At 41.2% G+C, this 13809-nt stretch overlaps 2 long non-coding RNA genes across 2 annotated transcripts in view; both read right to left on the reverse strand.

The window, feature by feature from the left end:
* Positions 1-1953, reverse strand: part of LOC126398704 (uncharacterized) — a 32221-nt gene extending 30268 nt beyond the window's left edge. Inside the window, exons 1-2 of the long non-coding RNA XR_007570800.1 lie at positions 1857-1953; positions 461-498 (exon numbers count right to left, since the gene is read on the reverse strand). This is a non-coding gene — a long non-coding RNA (uncharacterized LOC126398704). The remainder of the gene's footprint in view (positions 1-460; positions 499-1856) is intronic.
* Positions 1954-4960: 3007 nt separating this feature from the next.
* On the reverse strand, positions 4961-6668 carry LOC126398703 (uncharacterized). Its single transcript, XR_007570799.1, has 3 exons — positions 6610-6668; positions 5304-5394; positions 4961-5093 (listed from the first exon to the last, which is right to left on the reverse strand). It is a non-coding gene; the product is annotated as an uncharacterized LOC126398703 (long non-coding RNA).
* Positions 6669-13809: the final 7141 nt, after the last annotated feature.

The following is a 13809-nucleotide window of genomic DNA, read 5'->3' on the forward strand; positions in this document are numbered from 1 at the left end:
TATGTTAGTTTGTCCAAATACTTATGAGCCCTTAAAGTCGGGGGACTGTGTGAAGAAATGGTTGTCATTCCTACACGGTTCACACTAGATTTTTGAAAAAAGCCTTAAATGAAAGCTGAGAGTCTGCACTTTAAGCAGGTATTCATTGTTTCATTTAAAACCCATTGTGGTGGTGTACAGAGCCAAAATGACGACAACTGTATCATTGTCCAAATATTTATGGACCTGACTGTATGTGCAGGGGATTTCCTACTGTTGAATTTTTTATTGCTTGCGTGTTATGATACATGTTTCCTATACTTTATTTTACTGCAGTTATCTATTTGTTTTTCATGTATTGCCATTATTAAGTGTGGCTGCAATAATTCCAAGTACTTCCAGATAATTCCAGCAATTGGAGATCATTCAGGTTCATAGTTTTAGCCTTGATTCGAAACAGTAACAACAACATTGTACTCACCAGGTGAGTTGCTGAGATCTTGGAACAGGGCGACATTGCTAAAAAGAGGTCAGAGCAAAAAACACATGGTCAGATGATCATCCAGGATTCAAATACACCCACAAGCAAGAGCCACAGTCAAATTTACTTGGAAGAGAAAACAAGAGCAGACTGTAAATTTATTATGTGCCTTTTTGTAGGTACACTATACAGGAATTGCTGGTTACTCTTTGTAAACAATAGCGCCAGCGAAAGTGAAAGCCAAACTCAGATTCAGATTCATTTGTGCAGTAAGTATATTTTCTTTAAAGCAGCGCTGTGACCATGATTTTCAAAGCTTCCTCTTAGATGTGTGCTGCTTAAGGCTTTTCCCCCTGGTTGCTACCTTTTTATAAAGTCCAGACCTCACCCAAGCGCTGTGCCCAGGAACGTCCCAAACACATCAAAATAAGAGGAAAACAAAGGCTGAGGGTAGAGTCTCTGTAGATAAATACACGTCCACACACTTCTAGTGGGACATAAGTGATGATTAAGAGGGATTACCTCTGTAATTCTGAGTCTATACATTATTTTATAGGAAAGTCCTGCCTATTACAGTATATCTTAAACAGCAGAAGGACGACACTGAGCAGAGCATTGCCATTATTCCCAGGCTTGTACTGCCCTGATTTTCTGCCAGGTTTTGCGGCAAAAGTTCAACTTAATTAAACTTTAACCCCAAACACCTGTGTGGCCAGTGGAATTATAGCATGGAAGTTACGACGGCCATAATTTTACTGCAGAGAACATTAATTTTGTGCACTTCAGAGTTCCTGGAGTTATGTAACTCTGCTCTCAAATACTACCAGGACATACAAGGAAAAATCTATAGCAAGGAAAGAAAATGTGGGAGAGGATGGGGATACCAGGATGGAATTTAATACTGTGATTGCCTACACTCTGATGTAGTGTGTGGCATTTTATATATCTACTCTGTGGGATTAAGTGCATCTCATGCAACCTATGCCATGTTTGGTGTGAAACTGGCATTACCCAAACTGTCCGTTGTCCATCATAGTTCACACACAAGCTTTCTGGTTCAACTTTGACCGATCATACCAACTGTTGTACAGGCGTGTGAATTTCCTGTGCCAGGAGAGACTGTTACAGCACTCACTTCTAGTTTTACCTCCAAATGAAGTGATTCAGATAATCAACATTTTTGGCTTGATCATCTGAAGGCCTGTGTTTCTTTGTTGTAGAAATATTACTTAAAGTATGGGTAGGCAGTTATCTGGAAGAGGTGAAAAGAAAGGCAGATTTTGAATTTTGATTTTGATCTTCCTCCTGCAGGACCCCCCTCAGTCTTCAGCCCCTCTGACCAGACGAGTCACCCAGTGTTTCCTCATACATTGATTAATTTAATCCTATTTCTAACCTGTTTGACGGCAGCAACAGCAGAGAGTTTGTTGATCTGGTGGCATGTCGCAGCTGTCAGGTCCTCTAGAGCTGAGGTTTGGGTTTGGGGATTCGGGTTGTGATGGCCGCTGACTGGAAGTCTTTCTATGGAGGTGCTGCCTGCTCTCCTCCTGGTGAGGTGGTCTGTGGCGCTGGAGAGTGAGACGGAGGACACACTGTGATTTTCAGGCTCTAGCTAACATAAGCTATATAAATGTGAACTTGAAGCCAAAGCCCTGACCCTTTGGCTCCAGTTAGCAGAAGGCTTAACTATTGGCCACCTACCATTTTTGGGTTGCTTTGCAGATGGCAGCACTGCAATAGCAACTTTCTCTGCAGAATCTTGGCCATTGAATCAGGCTTTCATCGAAAGGGCGTGCCCTCCCTCTGGAATGACTTGTGATTGGGCAAAGCCTCCCCTCACGGAATAGGTTTTCCAAGGCCTGAAAACAGAGCCACAACGACGTGAAAACTCCCTCACTTTCAATATGCTCAAAGTTTTTTATGTGATTTCTGTCCAATGACACCAAAATTACACTGTCTACCTAGCTTTAAAGATAAACTATGCAGGATTTTCCTTAAAATGTATAGGCTCACAACAGTAATTTCTTTCCATCATCTCTAATGACCCACGTGAAGTGTGTGGCAGTGTATTTTTCTGCAGAGACTCTGTCCTTTTCCTGTGTTTTCTTGGGGGTGGGGGGGCATTTATGGGCCCACAGCGCTCAGGTGAGGTTGGGGCTTTATGAAAAGATAGCAATCAGGGGCCAGACCATAAGTAGCAGTCATCCAAGAGACACCACACAGAAAAAACGCAATATAGCGAGGCAAAACATCACGAGAGTGAATCTGGGGTTGGCTTTTACTTTCGCTTCCACTAGCGAGCATGTTTACAAACAGTAACCGACAATCCTGCATAGTATACCTTTAAGCGAATACTTCTCATAACCCACAGAAACAATGGACAAAACTACAGACCAAAAAAGTTAAAGTTAAAACAAACTGGAGTTATCTGGGAAATGTACCAAAAGTGCCTGGGCAGACTCAAACCCAGGACACACTTTTGCATCATTACACAGTATGCTGTTGGGCAAAAGGGCGTAATCCGTTCCTCTTACTGTTTTTTCACTGTGCCTGGCTTCACTGTTTTCTCATTAATGAACTTTAATATTGCATTACACTGTTTACTGTCAATCACCAGTCACCCACAGGAAGAGATATTACTCTACCCCAATAAATAATCCCTCAAAACCTTGCCACCTTGCTCACTTTATTGTCACATCCAGGTCTCTATATTTAGAGCTTCCTTGTTAGCGGGGACAGCAGTTAATCTAGTTTTGACACCATGGAACATAAACAAGTAGATTAAAAAAAAAAAAATCTAATTACACACCTCATGCACCATAAAGTGATTTGTTAAATGTAAGCAGACCACAAGTCTAAATGTTGAAACGACACCGGTATTATCTTTTAACTCTAACAGAGCTAAATATGCAGCATTGTGAGGTGACAAAATGTCAGAGATTGTGGAGCCTACGTAGGCAGATGATAGGCTGGTTGGCGCTCTGCTGCAACTCACATTATTAAATCTCCCTCTTACGCTGTCTAAACAGTACACTCAGCAATTTTTTTTTTCCAAAGAATGGAAATGGAGAGCCAGGTCCAGCATTTAATTAAAAATGTCCAGCTGTATGAATAAGAGCCATCGAACCAGTCTTTGGTACCATTCCGAACTTTTCTGTCTGTGGCTGGGACCAAGTCTTCGCCATGCTCTCGATCACAGCTCATTGTTAGGCTTACAGCATAAATGCCGGTATTGTTTGAATAAATCTTGTCAGCGCAAGTGGTTGAAGGGGAGAAAGTAAATGGCAAACTTGGGAATAGAATAAATTACCTGTAGCTGCCTCTGCAACAGATCACCTTTTCCGAGACCCTGTGAGCGAGAGCCTCATCCATAAATCACCAGACACGCGCATCAGGAATGTGTGCTCTCTCCATATGTAATAACTTGGTAAAAGTGCCTTTTCTCCCTCTGCTTCTGATTTACTGTGTGTCCGTGACTTCCTGTGGCACTTAGTCTCAGCTAAATTACATCAGGAACAATTGGGTGAAGGTGGCGTATTACAGATTCTCTATTGACCACCTTCAGATTTGCTGACTTGTAGGAGTCTGTCCACTCACTTGCTTCACTGGTTACTCTCTCTGCTTCACACTTGTTAGTAAATGTCTCTGTTCTCACACCGTAATCACTTTGTTGGCTACACATGCCTTTTAACTATACTACCCATTGCGCAAAGTAATCTATATGGAAATCACTCTGTGAGTGCATTTCTGTCATAGAGCTGCAACACATTTATTGTCCACTGGAGGCTCGGTCAACAAAAAAATAACCTACTTGCCAAAAGTTAGTGAGACAAAAAGTGTTTTGCATAATGACATTTCTGCAGCCATGTATATTTGCATACAAACAGCTATCTGTGACAAACAGTGGATTTTTACTCTAGACCAAGGTGCGACACTTTGGTTTTTGCTCCCATTTTTCACAGGTTTAAGTTAAAGATCTAAGACATTTTATGCACTCAATAGATAGATTTCTCTTAAAATCTGTGTCAGTGAGCACTTCTCCTTTTCTGAGATAATCCATCCACCTGACAGGTGTAGCATATCAACATTCTGATTATACAGCATCATTACACCACAGGTGTGCCTTGGGATGGTCACAATTAAAGGCCACTTTAAAATGTGCAGTTTGATCACACAACACAGTGTCACAGATGGTTTGAGGGAACGTGCTATTGGCATGCTGACTGCCTGAATGTGCCATCTCCAATGTCGTTTCCATGAATTTGGCAGTACATCTACCCAGCCACGTGTAACCACACCAGCCCAGGACCTTCACATTCAGAGTCTCACCAGCAAGATCGTCTGAGACACGCCACCTAAACAGCTGTTACAAAACTGCTTTGCACAAACGAAGAATTTCTGCATAAACCATCAGAAATCATCTCAGGGAAATATATCTGCTTGTTCGTCATCCCTGACCAGGGTCCTGACCTCAGAGCAATTCGTCATCCTAACCAACTGGAGTGGGCAACTGCTTGCCATCAATGGCATCTGGCACTTTGGAGAAGTTCTCTTCACAGATGAATCCCAGTCTGTTAATGCCAGTGGGTGCCCCATGGTGGCGGTGGGGTTACGGTATGGGCTGGCATAAGCTCTGGACAAAGCAAACACATGCATTTTATTAATAGCAGTTTGAATGCATTGAGATGCTGTGATAAGATCCTGAGGCCCATTACTATGCCATTCATCCACCGCCATGACCTTATCTTGAAGCACGATAATAAACAGCCCCATGTTGTAAGGATTTATACACAATTCCTGGAAGCCAAGAACATTCCAGTTCTTGCACGGCCTGCATACTCACCAGACATGTCACCCATAGAGCATGTTTGAGATGCTCTGGATCGGCGTGTCCGACAGTTCCAATGTTCCAATCCAGCAACTTCGCACAGTCACTGAGGAGGAGAGGGGCGAACATTAAACAAGTCACAATTAACAACCTGATCCAGATACTGACTGATTCTTTGGGCTATCTGTGACCAAAAAATGCATTTCTGTAGTGCTAGTTATGTGAAATCCTAATAAATGTCTTCATAAGATAAAACTGTATATTTTAGAGTTCATCAGTGTGACCAGCCCAGGGCACACCTGTGTAGTAATGATGCTGTTTAATCTGCATCTTGATATGCCACACCCGTCAGGCAGATGGATTATCTTGGAAAGGGAACGCTCACTAACATGAGTTTCAAGAAAGGTGCAACCATAATTTGAGAAATATATCTGAATGTATAAAAAGCCTTTGATTCTAACATAAACCTATACAAAATGGGAGCAAAAACAAATTCAAATTCAGGTTCAAATTTAAGTTCAGTGTATAATGATGCCATGGAGTCAGTGAGTGAGCAGGCTACTGCTTCCTCGTCATTTTTAGCCCACACTAGTTCACATTTTGTCAAATAGGCATCATTAAAAGTATGCCGAATTGGCCATTAACAGTTTCTGATTGCAGTGTGCCCATGGATGTACAGATAATTATCTCTGGAGTACTTTGATACTGGAGAAAACTTTAGAATGTGATGATTCCCATGCAAGTTCAAGGGTTACAAGAAGCGCTTTTTCTCTTAAGTCTAAGCCTATTTATAAATTTTAACATTCACACTTTCTGTGTAACAAAATAAATCACACTTCTCTCATTATCTAAAGCTAAAATATATGCAAAGTAGCTCACACACACATTAAGTTTGGTGATATTTTGTAACTGCCTGTGCAGTGTAGCTTCATTTAACGTTAATCAGCAAGACTAATTGAAAACACCTGTGTGCTTTGCTCTTTAAGAAATGGCTAGAGTAGGTTATTTCCAGTTAAACCCAACTGTTGTTTGTACATTTCTGTATTGATTTAGCCACCAATATACACCGTGTAAAGCTTTGTAAATGCCGGTAGACGTAGTTTTAAACTTTGGCGCAAGCTAGGCTAACTGCTCCCCCTGCTGTCAGTTCGTATGCTATGCTAGCATGCTAGCTAAGCTAACCGCCGGCTAGCTTCTTCTCACAGACATGTAAGTAGTAACAACATTTTCATTTAACTCTCGACAAGAAAAGCCAGATATTTTCCTCATAAGTTAGAGGAAACGTGAACAGAGCTAAAAATAAGAGTGAAGTTGGACTTACATTTGTCAGTTGGCCGGAAACAAGACACCATATTACTGCTAATGTTGCTATAAATGTAACCGTTTACTTTACACGGTAACGTTGGGGTATTGTTGCGTCATGCTACATTCAGGTACTCCTCGGATGGTCCAGTTTCCCGAGTTCTGAAGTGGTTTTTCCGACTTCACTGTAATGTGACACAACATGGACGCTACAAATTGGAATCTTATTTTGCTCAGAGCATTTAAAAACATGTTGACAACATTTTAAGCTTTTCATTACAAAGAGATTTTGTTGCACACTAAAACCTTTTTTTTTTTTTTTTTTTTAATTTATTTCACATTTTCTTGTAAACATAGAGACAAGAGAAAAAGTGCCAGGGGTTACAAACAAATTGTGATACAGATAAATAGAAGATATGCAATAAAATTATACTAAAAATAAATGAACACTATAATAGATTCCTAGACTTGGGGCACAAATTAAGGGTTTTCACAGCTTTTCTATTGCTTGGGGTATATAAAGTCCTGATGTAGGACTCTGCTTCCTTGTTAAAAGTACAGAGAGAGGGTTTGATTTTTATTACCTTTCATTTATGGATATAAAACTTGGCCAGCATTATGATGAGATTACACAGGAAAAAAATCATTTTCTAGTTCTTTGTTATAACTTGTAAACCCAGACAGTACATCCTTAAAGCAAAGTACAAAAGCATCATAGATATAATCCAATATAAAGCAACAGATACCTTGCCACAGACTATGAATGTGTTCACAAGTCCAGAACAAATGGGAGACAGTCTCTGAGTGTATGTTACAAAAAGTGCACGTGCTTCTTGAACCAGACTAAAAATGGCTTGACAGGGTAACAGCGGTGAATGAGCTTAAAGGAAATCTCTTTAACTGTGTTAACCAGTGGATATCTATTAGGAAGAGACCATATTTTTTCCCAACATGGGCCCTGAACAAGCTTATTCCAGGTTGCTACGGGGTCAAGCAAAGGTGTCATAACAGAAGGTGGACAGGCACAGTCTTTAAAGAGCATGATAACCCCAGATGAAACAGCATCAAAGACCACAGCAAATTGTTTAGGGCTCATAGAAATTTTTGGTAATCAAAGTTGCAGACTAAAACCTACTATATAGCATGCCCCAGGAATGAGTCATAAACCCTGGAAATGAGTAAGCTTTTTTCCACTCCCAGTTCCCGAACCTCAAATTCAGGTCTCTTTGAGTGACAGGCTCCCTGTCGAATGTATCCTTGGCCTTTTGCCCATTTTCTGAGTCCAACTTGAGGGGGTGTTCACATTCATTTTCCCAATTGGAAATTCACTTTTCCAATTATTCTGACAACAACACGTGAACGCAGGGTAAAACAAGTAGCTAGAAGCAGGCAGAAATGGGGCACATAGGGCAGATATCAAAGACCATGGTGTGGCACTACATAACCTTAGAAATGTAGAAACGCACCACATGACACTCCCCTCAGTTATGTCTTCTCAGGGACAAAAGATTTTTGCCACCAGGTGTCACTTGGGCTCAGTTTGGTTTATTATTTAATGTATTCCTTAAGGGTTTTTTTAAGGTACTGGGGAAAATAAAACCCCAAGAATTCATTGAATGGATAAGACGTATGACAGAAACTGTCTCCTTTGAATATTTACTGCCTCAAATGAATAATACAGCAGGGGAATTTGCTGAAGTCTGGGATAGCCTTTTTTTTATTAAGGGCTCATGACAGTGAAGTACATGTGGGTGCATCTGTGGGTTATTTTTGTTGCTGTAATAGACTGTCTGTTTTTGGTTTTGACTGTTGTTTTGGCAGGGTCGCCTCACAGCAAGAGGGTTCCTGGTTCGAACCCTGGGGTGGTGGAGCCCTTCTGTGCAGAGTTTGCATGTTCTCCCTGTGTCAGCGTGGGTTTTCTCCAGGTACTCCGGCTTCCTCCCACAGTCCAAAGACATGCAGGTTAACTGGTGACTCTAAATTGTCCGTAGGTGTGAATGTGAGTGTGAATGGTTGTCTGTCTCTGTGTGTCAGTTCTGTGATAGTCTGGTGACCTGTCCAGGGTGTACACCACCTTTCGCCTAATGTCAGCTGGGATGGGTTCCAGCCTCACCCCTGTGACCCCTAACGAGATAAGCGGTTATGGAAAATGAATGAATGATTATATTACACTAATTATATTCACCACACAGAAATACTCCAGTGGTCGCCACAAACAATCCAAACGCTATCAAAATACACACACACACACACAAATACTGCAAATAGTAATGATTTAATGTTAATTCATTAATCAACTTTAACTGAATGTAATCCACTAATAGAAGAGAAAGCATCTCATTTTCATTATGAACAACAATATACTGACATATGACCATGCTTTCTACTGACAGTCAGATTTGAGTGTAAATCTATATTTCAGGTTACAATAAATGTAAACCCTGGATTCTCTCCAACACTAATGTGTTCTTGTAATGATGGATGTCTGTGGAATAGCCTAACAAAAGTCCACAGTGCTCAGTGATCTACGGCACGCTACACATCCCAACCATAACCTTGATTAAAGGGCTTAGTGCATGACTCACCATTAGTTGGTTTTTGCAGATGGTCTTATCGAAACTATCCGTCTCCATTGACACTGTTACCTTCAGCGGGGCGGACTACTTAATATTCATACATACGTAGATAAGAAGGTATTGTGTTACCTTCATGAACTGTACAGTGTGTGCAGAATGGATTAATCACTGAGCCACAATGCACAAGGGAACAGGCTGTGGGGGCTGCCATAAACAGATAAGCATAAATGAAAGCTGAGCGTGCATCGCGGTAGAAAGTCCTGCTGTTACTTGTGAAAAGAGCTGACTGTCCTCTGAGTTTATGACTTCATTTCTATACTATTTTAAAGGCGACTTCATTAATAGCCGCTAAAAAAAAGAAGACCCAAAACAGCCAGTGACCAGGGGTTACAGCTCTGATAATGTCACTGTCCTCATCATTATTCAGTTTATTTTAATTTCATCTAGTTATAAAGTTTGCGGACGGTTTAAATACCAGGGAAAGGTCACATGGTGGTAATGGAGTACGATAGTAACATAGCACGGGATAGCAAGGATTGTGGACGGGTTGCTAAAAGACTTTAAATAGACTCAGCCAGTGGAGTTTTTAATGCTGAACAAAATGAAAGGTGAGATAAAGATTTAAAAAGAGCATCTAGGTGTCAGTGCTAAGTAAAGCAACAAAAAAAGGAGCAACACGGGAAGACCAGTGTCGAGAGTACGGTTCATGGAATTGCCTTTTAAAATGTTATTTATATGCTGTGTTGAAATGTGTCGCTTTGAATGTTGTACAGTACTGAAAAGCACCACGAATGAAAGGGTGAGTTCACAGTAAGCCACCTCTCGTTGTAGATTGTCTCCCAGTGGATCTATCTAATTCAAAACCTCACTGACATTTGGAATGATAAAATGATTGAAACTTGAACCTTACAACATGTCATAATGCTTAAAATTTGTCATATGAATCACTCATTTTCTTTTTGTAATCACTGTTTTTGTTTATGAATTATTAATTCATCTTACATCTTTCAGGAAAACTTCATCCCCCAAATGACTACAACCATCAGGAGAGACACAAGAATGAAGTAAAGATAATATTTAATACGAAATATGAGCGTACAGATGTTGTTTATGAAATAGCGATGATGTGAAGGTGATGGAGGAGACTCTGCTGACACCGTCTTGCTTGTATATAGAAAAGGTTTATTACAAGAAGTACAGCATCAAATCAAGCACCTAGGATGCCTGAGAGAGGGTTCGAAGCCAATATGAACTGCTCTGAATAACAGCTCCAACTACCCTGATTATATAGGTTGGTTGTTTTTGTGAAATGTGAGACAAAGATAAACAGACGACAGAGAGACACCCTAGTTGGACTTCACCAATCCTTGACCTGGACCATAAATACCCTCTTGACCCTGAGCCCCTAACTGGTCATCTGACCCAAAGCGTCACAGTAGTGCTTTAGACACCACACAGAAGAAGATTATTTGTGCTGGTTAAGATTTATCAGAAGTCCTTAGTGCTTGAACACCAGAGGGAGATATATTGTGATCAAGGGACATCTGGTGCTGGTGGTGCTGGTGGTGGTGGCTGATGACTCTGAGGCAGGTGGCTGCTGAGGCGTATGAGGCTGGTGAATCCATAAAGACTGGGTGGTGATTAGGAGGTGAAGCAAGGAAGAACTATGGCAGGGAAAGAACCATATTTAAAATGAGGAGCAGTAAGATGATAGGCTGACAGAGATGGTGTGCTATTGGTTGATTGTGAATCAGCTGATGAATCAACTGACAGACCCAGACAATGACACCTAGAGATAGTTAGTGAGCATACGTGCAAGGAGTGAATGGCAGGGTGAGAAAGAAACTTACAGCCTGAGCTTGAAAAGTATTGTCCTCCTGACAATTTTGTCAGAGCTTCATTTGTATATATCAATTAATCATAAATGTTGAATCTGTGAAGAAAGCTTTGTTTTTCTCGCATTCCTCCACAGTGAACGAAGAACCCAAAAAATTCTTGATGAGGTCTTGTGCTGTATAATCCAAGTCGCATTTATCCAGTCATACACTCAGTACTTCACACACAGAGAGCCCTTTCTGACAGGGGACTGAACTAAAAACTTTTCGATGCTCTCTTCAAAGCCAGAGTACATTGAAAAAATCGGTAATTTTACCTCACTGAACACGGGAGCTGCTGGTCCCCTTCTGTTAATTTATTTATGTGATTGTGTGACTTCAGTGTTTTAAAGTATAAGTTCCAACTCGGCAACGTCACAGGACAACAAAAACAAACCCCCGAACAAGGCAGCAGTAGACCAGCAGCTCCTGTTTTCAATGAGGTAAAATTACAGGTTTTTTCAATGGAGTCTGGCTTTGAAGAAAGCATACATTTTCACCTGTAGTTCATATCCCCGAATGAAAGGGCTGTCTGTTTGTGAAATACTGAGCATATGACTGGATAAACGAGACTTGGATTATACAGCACAAGTTACGTGAGAGTTTGTGAACAGATATTTAGGTATAGTTTTGCTGTTGTTAAACGCAGCCTCCCTATGACTTCAATTCATCAATCTGAGGGGGCAAAGTCACCCAGTAACACTTGCAATGTGAGATAAGAGGTGACAAGAAGACTGTGCTTAATTTTTAAGGAGGTGCAAGCCAAAAAGGATTACAATCACTTCAATAAACATTATTTCCAACAAACCTAAGACCTTCGAGGGTTATATGTCACTGGCTCGACAGACTGAAGCCAACAAGGGAGATTACAGCTACTCTGGAAAACTCAAAATTACTTTTGTCAACATGACAATTTTTTTTTTAGTAAAAAGAAGTTCAGCAAAAACTATTCACAGCAAGATCTGTGAATCATCTCAAGTAACCAGGACATTGTTTGTGTATATATTTTTAATGCTTTTTTCATTGCTGTGAGTTCCACAACAAAATTCAATTTACTTCCATGGAATTAGGTTGGAAGCAGAGATATATGAGACTATTTCTCAAAACCAACAACAGGTAAGTGAGAAAATCTTTATTTTGTAATTTGGATGAATGAAAACACCCAGTCAGAGTTCACCAGCTTATGTCAGCACACCACAGTGAAAGCCAAACAAACCAGTAGTTAAGGAAACAGGGGCGACCCACAGCACCTTGTGCTCAGCAGCACAGGACGCCCTTATGGGGGACTGCAGCAAGCAGCAGCAGCAGCAACAGCAGCAGCAGCAGCAACCCAGTTTGTTCACCATCCATCACTGCAGCACAGCAATTTACCCAAACAGCAGAGTGGAGTCAAAAATACTGGCAAGGCACAAACAAGGAAAGAAAATGTCCCCAAACTGTAACTGCGGGGGCGGTGGGTGAACAGATAAACAACTTTCCAAAGCAGGATTACGGTGCTGTGTATGTGGAGGCCAGGATGCGTGGGCCTTGTCTCTAAATGTGGCACAACAAACGGTGGAGGGGAGCTAAGCCGGCGTTCACGGGAGACACGCAGTAGCTGCCCAAACGGGCTTGTTAGGGGGCAGAGAGGGAACTCATCAGTGCACAAGATCACGGCTGACAGAGAAGCTTGTTAACTGCAGCACGGTAGCCAAGAGGGTGGCTCATTAGGGAGAAGCACCAGTAGTCTGCACGGGCCGTGCTGGTGTCGCCAGATGGCTGCCTGTCTGCTGGCTGATGAAGAATATGGACATCCATCATTAACAAATGATGTGCAGCGTGTCGCCTGCACAGGAAATCATATAGACAGTATTCATTCCAGTCATGGTTTGACTTTGTCACAGTTACGATATTTGAAACTTTATATCATAGGCTGCCAGAGTCTTATTCACTTGGGTAAAGAAGGAGCTCCATTTTCATTTTCATCCTGAGCCATAACAAAGTTTGACTGTGACACTGGGACATGAATCCTGCTGCAACATTGCCCCCTACTGGTACTGAGAGCTAAAGGAAACCCAGATTGATGGAGGCGAGATGCAATCAAAACATGAATTTTCCCATCACTCGCCTCTCAATGGACTCTTCACATGTCGCCAGCCGTCACTATAAATAACAAATTGTTTGCAATCACCCTGTCTGGCTAAGTACAGCGCTCTTCAGCTTGATTATCGCACAAGACACGATTCCAGTAAGGACCAATAAATCATTATTCATCATTCATTCAGGGAGAAATACAAGCTGCTGCAACATCTACACCAGAAGTGGGACTCATTTATTTAGACATTCTTTTCAGGGATGCTTCAACCAGATAGCAGATGATTTATTTGCTATCTAATCTCACACAATATCCCAGAAATTAAAAGTATTGTTGCATGGTATTACTTTGACTGAGCCTTCATTTATCCACAGCCGATGCCATTGGAAGATGTGGGAACTTTAATTAAAAATCAGTGATTTTTTTTTTTGCACTGGAGAAAAGCATGGCCAGCAGAATAAAAAAGAAAAAGAAACGGATGCAATCAAGCCAGGGTGATATGGCCGGAATATATTAAAGAGTTTGTGAGGGGACGTAAACTACTTTTCTTGAAAAATGCTTTAATCACTGCTGGTGCAACAGAGTAGCCGTGAGAAGTGCATAGAACTCATTAACTTTACCTTAAGGGTCATTTCACCAAGAAATATTATTACATATCTTAAACTGCTCATATCAAACTGTGAAAGCTGCACAGT

This window comes from Epinephelus moara, chromosome 12, assembly GCF_006386435.1.
Source record: "Epinephelus moara isolate mb chromosome 12, YSFRI_EMoa_1.0, whole genome shotgun sequence".
Taxonomy (NCBI): Eukaryota; Metazoa; Chordata; class Actinopteri; order Perciformes; family Serranidae; genus Epinephelus; species Epinephelus moara.